This window comes from Arachis ipaensis, chromosome B8 (genome assembly GCF_059453495.1).
Source record: "Arachis ipaensis isolate K30076 ecotype BB chromosome B8, ASM5945349v1, whole genome shotgun sequence".
NCBI lineage: Eukaryota > Viridiplantae > Streptophyta > Magnoliopsida > Fabales > Fabaceae > Arachis > Arachis ipaensis.
In genome coordinates, this window is record NC_142443.1 from 119301221 (window position 1) to 119309775 (window position 8555).

At 35.3% G+C, this 8555-nt stretch overlaps 1 pseudogene; it reads left to right on the forward strand.

Annotated features, from left to right (window-relative positions):
- Positions 1-4604: 4604 nt before the first annotated feature.
- LOC107611340 (vesicle-associated membrane protein 722-like) lies at positions 4605-7560 on the forward strand (annotated as a pseudogene).
- Positions 7561-8555: the final 995 nt, after the last annotated feature.

Below are 8555 nucleotides of genomic sequence, written 5' to 3' on the forward strand. Positions count from 1 at the left end.
CATTAGTGTTTGGAAAGAGCAAACAATCGAGCCAGGCAGGACCGCAGTTACGACGCAAAAAAGAAATGAAATTGAGTTGATCATTATCAAAATTTCTGCAAGAATGGAAAAGAGAAAAAACAGCCCAAAATTTGTCTTCGTCCGATTGGACGTTTGGAAAATTAGGTATGTAATCAGACAAGCAAAAATCCTTGATGTGCTGTTTATCAGTGTTGCCCCTACAGGTTTTATCATGTAGTTTTCGAAAATGGCATTGAGCCATAATTGAAGAAACCAAAGTGGACCTCCTGTGTTGATTATTTTGTTGTCCCGGAGGTCACAGACAAGTAGGTTAAGTTCTTAAAAAATGTGTCCTAGAAGAAGCTTGGCCAAGTTGAGAATTTTTCCCTCATGTAAAAGAGCAACTAAGGGAAGGAAGAATTTTGACATCTGTACGCTTCGGGAACAGAATAGAACTGCGTTTAACCAGTAAAACAAGAAGGCAACGTGTTCATTATCTGTGATTTCTGTACCATCTGCACCCATATTATGGGTGATGAAGTCACTGTACGGGGTGTTGAAGGTGACATTGTATTGGCATTGAGATTGCATGTCAGGAGTACAGTCTGTAGATTTTATTGGGAGTCCTGTAATAGCAGCTACATCGAGGAGAGACATTCCGATCATTCCACAAGAAAGGTGGAAGTTATTGATAGTTCTGTTCCAGAAACAGGTCACTGCTCAAATCATCCAAGGATATGTAGTGAGTGAAAAGTGAGAAAGCCTTAACAGTTCTTGTATTCCTAGGGCTCCCCAGGAAGCACCCTTTGTGGGTTTGAGGCGTTGGTACCAAGTTGTAAAATCAAACCCTCAAGGTTTAATTTTTGGATTGTTTCGAAAAGATTTTTGGTTGATGAAGTGAGAGATGTTAAAAGCTTGGTTTATCAATAAATCTTTTCCTTCGGCATTAGGGAAGAAATAAAGCTTTTTGTTTGCCCTTTCAAGAGTTTCAATCGGCCCAAGGAAGCAGTGTGTATCTGCACCGATTGTGAAGGGGATTAGAATTCTAGTATCATTGACTTGTAGATGGGGTCATCAATGATTTCATCATTGATTTGATTAAGGATGCGAAGAGCTGGCGGAGATGGTGGTGCTGTTGCATGGCCTTTATCCTTATCTTGAGTAGTGGCACGAGAGGAAGAACCAGCCATTGTCAAGGAAAATTGAAGGTTGGAGATTTTGTGGGAAAGTCTTGATGCGAAGGAAGTTCAGAGAATGATGAGTTCAAGAGATTCGAATAAAGAAGGAAGGGTGAAATTTAAAAGTATCACTATAGCTGTTACTGTGGAAGGAATGCAAATAGAAGTAACTTCGTGAAAAAGATGAAGCGGTATAAAGAGAAAGCGCAAGTCTCGGAAGACGTGTCGAGTGGATCAGTAGTAATTGGAAGTTTAAATGACAATTATTATTAGTTTGAAAACTGATGTCTTTTGGATTAAGTGCTTTATTGTTCGATAATAATATCGAAGCCAACCACATTAATCCAAGGGGGCAATTTTTTGATCGAAAAAGTATTTTCGATAAAAGTAAGTTGAATCGAAATAAGTTAATTGTGGTTTCTCGAGAAGACGCGCGCACGCGAGTTTGAAGTTGGAGGTAATCGGTGTTGATGTGGATTTCGATTGTTTTGTTAATCTAGTAAGACAAATCGAGTAGAAGATTCGATTCGAAGAATTGAGTAAGGCCTTCGAAAGAGCTGATTGATTAGTTGTGAAAGTGGAAAGTTAATGGCTTTTATTGCACGAGGAGATCATGGGGAATATCTACAATCATGCGACGGGAACGGTTATCAAGAGAGACTGCACTTCAAATTTGAAATGTCATATTTAATTGTAATTAATTATAAATTAATGGGCAGTTATATAAGATTAGCCTATAAATACTAGGAAATCTTAGTGAATAAGGGTTGAAACTTTTACTCAGAAAAAACACTCTAGCACTCTCACATCCCAGCGAATCCCTGAGTTTGCAATCGAGTTACATTTTCTGTAGGGTTCCTTCCACCTTCTTCTTTCTTTTAATTTATTCTTTTTGTAAACTTATCATTTCAATTAATTTTACTTATCAAGTGTTCTTTACTTTCTTTAATTAATTTATTATTCTTCCTTTAAGTATTTTATGTCGAAATCTTTGGATCAAATCGAAGGCATTTTATTGTTTATCTTTAATTTTACTGCAATCCTTTTTATTTGTTATCTATTTGGTTTTCGAAATTTCAATTTCTAAGTTTTAATTATTAATTTACAGATTTACTTTATTTTTATTTTTAAATTTGGTTTAATCGAAGACGCTTTTGATGCACTTCTAGAAAGTTGGTACTTACACAGAGGAGTAGCTTTTGCTCCCAGACCACTAGATATCGAACCACTATCAATTTGTTAAAAATCGACAAAACAGTGAGTGATTAGTTGCTAATATTAATTAGAATTACTGCGCAACATTGACTACTTATTAGTTATTACCCACAACATCATCATCATCAGAATACTAAAAATATCGAATAATTTGAGGAAAAGAACTGGCATCCGGCGATCTAAATCAGAAGAGGAATGACATGGAAGAATCATCAAGACTCAAAGAATGCACTACATACTTGCAACTTCAATTATTGAGGAAACAAAAAATAATAAAACCATGTCCTCAAATAGTGACATTTGAGTCCTATCTTGAGTGATATTCATAGCATAGTCCTACACTATATTATTTTAAGATTCACCAGTCACCACCACCATTGGACACACAATACTCATTAATGGTGCTGGATAGATGCTTTTTGGACAGAATTTTATTTATTTATTTTTGTTCCTTTTGGGCTCGAAGATATTTGAATGGTTAAGCCCATCAGAAAATATACACAAGGTTTTCGGTTTCTATCTTTGGACATGCGTCTTCGGCTACACGTGTTTTTTGGACATGCTAGAATAATAATTAGGTTTAATTACTCTGTTGGTCCTATAATTTCGCAAAATTTTCAATTAGGTCCTTATATTTTTTTTTTCCTTTTAATTGAGTCTTTGCGCCAAATTTTTTTTTTAATTGGGTCCCTACACTTTTTTCTCATTTTATTTAGGTCCCTATACCAATTCTTTTTTTTAGTTGGGTCCCTATAAAATTAAGCCAATTACTACTAAGAATGACTTAATTGAAAAAAAATTTAGTGCAGAGACCCAATTAAAAAAAAAGTATAAACACTAATTAAAAATTTTATGAAACTATAGAGACTAACAGAGTAATTAAACCTAATAATTATCACAATATTGTTTAAATCACAATATGCTTTGCAGGCCAACAAAATTAACCATCTTGCCGTGTGGCTATTGTGGATTTACTAAATAATAATAATCCATTCTGACCCCAAAAACTTAGATATCCATACTACTCGGACTATGATGGCCAGTTAAATACTTAAATCCATTGTATTCTCTCATTTATCCATGGAAGTATAAGTTTTCCATACAATAAAATGACATGTAATCATTCAATAATTTTTCTTCTTCTTCATTTTCGCATTTTACTAATGACTCTTCTTTTCTATCACTTAGTAGAAGGATTTGTGGTTTGCTTTTTATATGTAACAGTGGGTTTACATAAATTTGTTGAAATATATAAGTATGCACTACCCTTTTTTGTATATGAAATAAATGTAAGAATTAAAAATTTCTTCTTCAACAAATTAGTCTTCGAAAGAATTTTTTTTAATCAAATTCATCTTTTAAAAATTTTAAGTTAGGTATATTAGTTCTTTTATTACTGACAGTATCAAAATTTACTGATATGGAATGTTAAGTGATCACACTGACCACAATATATATCTAAAAGTTCTAATTGGCTGCTAATATGATAAATTTATAAAATTAGATCAAATCAATCCTAAACTAAAGAGATTTTGAGACATTAAAATTTCTCAGTTCAGAGTTAATTTGATCTAATTTTATAAACTTATCATGTTAGTAGGTAATTAAGACTATGTGTGTACATTTGTGTTACTTAATGTGGTATATAAGTAATTCTAACACCATTAGTGACGGAATGACTAATATGACCAACTTAAAATTATTGAAAGAAGAATTTAATTAAAAAAAAAAAAAAATCAAAGATCAATTTAAAAAACGAATATTTGTTCTGGAATGAATTTGACTATTTAATAAAAAAGATAATTCAAATGATAATTTGACACATTGGTTGTTCGTATGAGAATAATATCGGACTAGACCGGCCGATTCGATTGGTTAACCAAAACCGGTCATCTAGCCGATCCGATTTACTTGTAAAATTGCTTTGCAAAAAATTAGTTAAAAACCGGTCGAATCAGCGGTTAACCAATGAATCGGCTGAATCGGCCGAGTTTTTTAAATGTCCAGTTCTCTAATCAACACCAAAACAACACCGTTTTGATCCCAACCAAAAAAATAAAAAACCCTCAGCCCAGAATGAGAACACCCCTCCCTCTTCAATCTCTCACAAACGCCCAAAGCCTCAAATTGACCAACCTTAACCCCATCAGAGCAAAATTAACAAAGATTTTCAGCCACCATCAGCCCCACCACTATCGCTGGTTACAACCAATGATTGCCATTCTCGCTTCTCGAAGGTATTCTCTCCTCCTCGCATCAATCAAGCCCGAGGGTGCCGTCAAGCCCAAACCTATCCTCGTCGTCGAGCCCGAGGGTGCCGTCGTTGCCACCGAACATTTCTGTTGCTTGACATCACGAACGTCTACTCAGTCCTATTCTCTTCGCCGTCGCAAATGTGCCTGTTCTCCTCGCCATCGTTCTAGTGCCTCCAGAAGCTTCCTTCCTCCAACAACAAGTTCACTTACAACTGCGACAACCACACCTTCAACTTCCTCGTCGATAATGGCTTTAGTCGGTTCCTCTCTTTTTCTCTCTAGATATATTTTTCTCTTATTCAATTTTGTCTATATATGTATGCATTTTTTTTCAGATGATTGTTAGGGTAGAATTCTCATTGTGTTTGAGTGATTTGAAATGCTGCATTATTGTTTTTTAGCTTACTGTGTTGTTGCAGATGAATCTGCTGGAAAGCAGGTTCCTATTGCGTTTCTGGAGCAAGTGAATGATGATTTTGTTTCCAAATATAGTGCTTCCAATAAGGCCGGTACTAATGCTGCTACCAACAGCCTTAACAAAGAGTTTGGGTAATTTTGTGTTTTCTACTATTGTGAGAATTGAGACTAATTGATTATGGAGGTTGATTTGTTTGAATTTGTATAAATTATGTTGTTTTGTTTTTTTTGGGTGGTGCAGGATGAAATTAAAGGAGCATATGTAATACTACATCGATTACCCTGAGGAGAAAAGCAAGCTTGCCAAGGTTCAGAATCAGGTCTCTGAAGTTAAGGGTGTCATGATGGAGAAATACTGAAAAGGTACATACAGATGCCTTGCATGTTGCGATTTATCATCATTGTCCATACTGGTGTATTAATTTGGTATATTTAAAATTATATATTGAATTTTTATATAATTTTAGTGTATATTTAAATAATCCAGTTCAACCATGGTTTGATTTCGGTTAGACCATTGAATTGGACCGGTTCTCACAACCTTGGTAATTAGGAATAATTTTGGACAAGAGTGTAACTAAGAGATGTTTAGAAGTGAAAATGTACTTATGAATATATTAGAGGTAAAAGAGAAATTTTAAAAAAGTAAAGGGGTAATATAATAACTTTAAGGGAAATGGAATGGATAGAGGTGAAAATTTAGATCGGTAAAAACTATGGTTCTGATAATCGGATTAAACCGGCTAGTTTAATCGGATTTAACATAAACAATTTTGCTTGATAATTAGCAAGAGGTGTAGCTAATTTCAGCCAACGCTGCATACCAAGGCCCATGAAGAAAGAATATCCACAATATACCAAAAAAATATTTAAATTATATCTAAAAATACATCCAAATTACATGAAAAAAAATTCAAATCACATTGAAAAAAGTTAAATCACATTAAATCTATTCTCAAGTGGTTGTGGATGTTTCTTTCCTTGTAAAAGAAACATCCGCATCATAAACCCTAATAAATTTTCTACTTAGGGATGAAAAAACATCCACAACGTACCAAAAAAATTCAAATTATATCGAAAAAAATCCAAATTACATGAAAAATATCCAAATCACATCGAAAAAAATTCAAATCACATAAAATTAATTCTCAAGGGGTTGTGGATGTTTATTTCTTTGTAAAAGAAACATCCGCATTATAAACTCCAATATATTTTCTACTATCCACAATATACCAAAAAAATATCCAAATTATATCAAAAAATATCTAAATTACATAGAAAAACATCCAAATCACATTGAAAAAAAATCCAAATCACATTGGACGGTGCGACACGATGGAGGACGGCGATGTGAGGGCGATTGTGCGTCGTTTTGGAGGACGGTGACGCGAGGGAGGAACAACAGAAAGGAGGACAACAATTGCACCCAGGGTGCCCGGCAACGACATTTTCGACTGTGCTGCGTGGACGACGCGAGTGTGGAAGGCAAGGGAAACGATGTACTCGATGGCACGGGCATGGACGCTGCTAGTTTTTCCCTCGCGGACTAGCGTCGATAGAACGCCAAACAGTAAGCGGCAATGAGGTGGTGGCTGTCTTCCATCGGGAGCTCTCCTGCAATATATGACGACGCAGCAGTTTGGGCTAACTAGTGCAAGGACAAGGCGTGATGCGTAACAACTGTGATAGAGGACACGCGGCGGCGTGGAGGAGAGATGGCTGCATGCGAGGAAGGGGGACTGATGGTGACGCACCGGAGATACGACAGCGGCGTGATGTGCAGGGGGAGATTGATGGGAGGATGAGTATGAGAGAGAAGATGGAAGGTGTGTATACGGAGTGCTTTGTAACTTAGGATTGTAGGATGCGTATATGAAAAGGGGGGCAAAAGTAAATTTTTTGAATTTTAAACTTTGGATTAAAAGGGAGTTGATTGAGTTGGCTTACCTTATTGTTGGTCCCTGTACTTTCCTATCGTAAGTCATTAATTAGATTGGTGAGCTTTAGGTAAGAAGTTAGTTGGCAACAAACCAAAAAACCAATCGAATCGATGCAGTTTTTAATGGTTAATCGGTTTAAAATAATAACTCACAAAATAATATTTTTCTAAACAAAATATATTTTATACATGAATATATTATTTTATTATATTCATTCAATCATGGCTGATCCATAGTTGAACATTTGAACGTCTACCTCTCACTACTAAACATTCACTGATTACGTTAGAATCACTATAAAATTTGGTGATAATTGACGAACTAGACTTTCTGTCGGTAAAGAAATTTTATGAAAATATAATCGCGTTGTAAGTATAGTTTCTAAACTAACAGAGAATCCTTTCGTACAAAAGTTTTGGTTGTCACTTAAGCAAACCCAATAAAAATAATAAACCGAAGTATTTAAACCTCGGGTCGTCTTCTCAAGGAATTGCAGGGCAGTATGATTTATTATTGGTTATGGAAAAAGGTGTATTTTTGGGTTTTTTGAAATAAGGAACAAGTAATTTAAATGACAAGAAAAAAAAATAAATTAATAATAATAAAATCTCTTGGCAAGGTATAAGAATTGGAATTCCTATCCTAGTTATCCTTATCAGGTGTGATGAGAATTGGATTCTGCTCCCACTTAGTTAACCCTTACTAAATAAAGGAAAGTCAAGTGAATTAATTAATTTGGTCCTCAAGTCCTAGTCGACTCCTGTGGAAAGACTAGCTTTAGAGGGATCCAAATCAATCAACAATCCCAATTTTCAATCAACAGCTAAGTTTGATAACTCAAGTGTTACCAATTACTTAACCAAAGCCAAAAGGGAAAAATAAATCTAAATTAAATTGAAAGCATCATAAATAGAATAGAAAAATTATTAATCTGAAATACCTCAAATTATATTAAATAGAATATTCAAATCTTGACATGAAAATGTTCATAAGCTAAATTGGAACATTAACAAGTAAAATCATTGGAGTAAATAAAAATAGAAGAGAAACATTAATTAAAAGAACATTGAACCTGGCATTGAAGTAGTAATCATAAAATAAAATAAAAGGAATCCTAATCCTAAAACTTGAGAGAGAGGAGAGAGCCTCTCTCTCTAAAAGCTATATCTAAAACCTAAAATTATGTATTATGAATATTGTATATCGTCTCTCCTTGATTCCTCCATTATCTGGCTTATATTCTATGTTTCTGACTTGGATTTGGGCAGAAAAAGGGTCCAGAAATCGCTGAGGGCATTTTCTGCAGATTCTTGTACGTGGCGTCTGTCACGCATTCGCGTGGGTCACGCGTTCGCGTGGTTTGGAGTTCTTTCTTGTCACGCGTACGCGTCCGCGTCATTTGCGTTCTGCTCAAGGCACGCGTCCGCGTCAATCACGCGTCCGCGTCAGTCACGCGTTCGCGTCAGTGCCATTTCGCGCTAGGCACGCGTCTGCGTCATCCATGCGTTCGCGTCACTGCCTTTTCTTCAAAACTCCATTTTTGTTCTTTC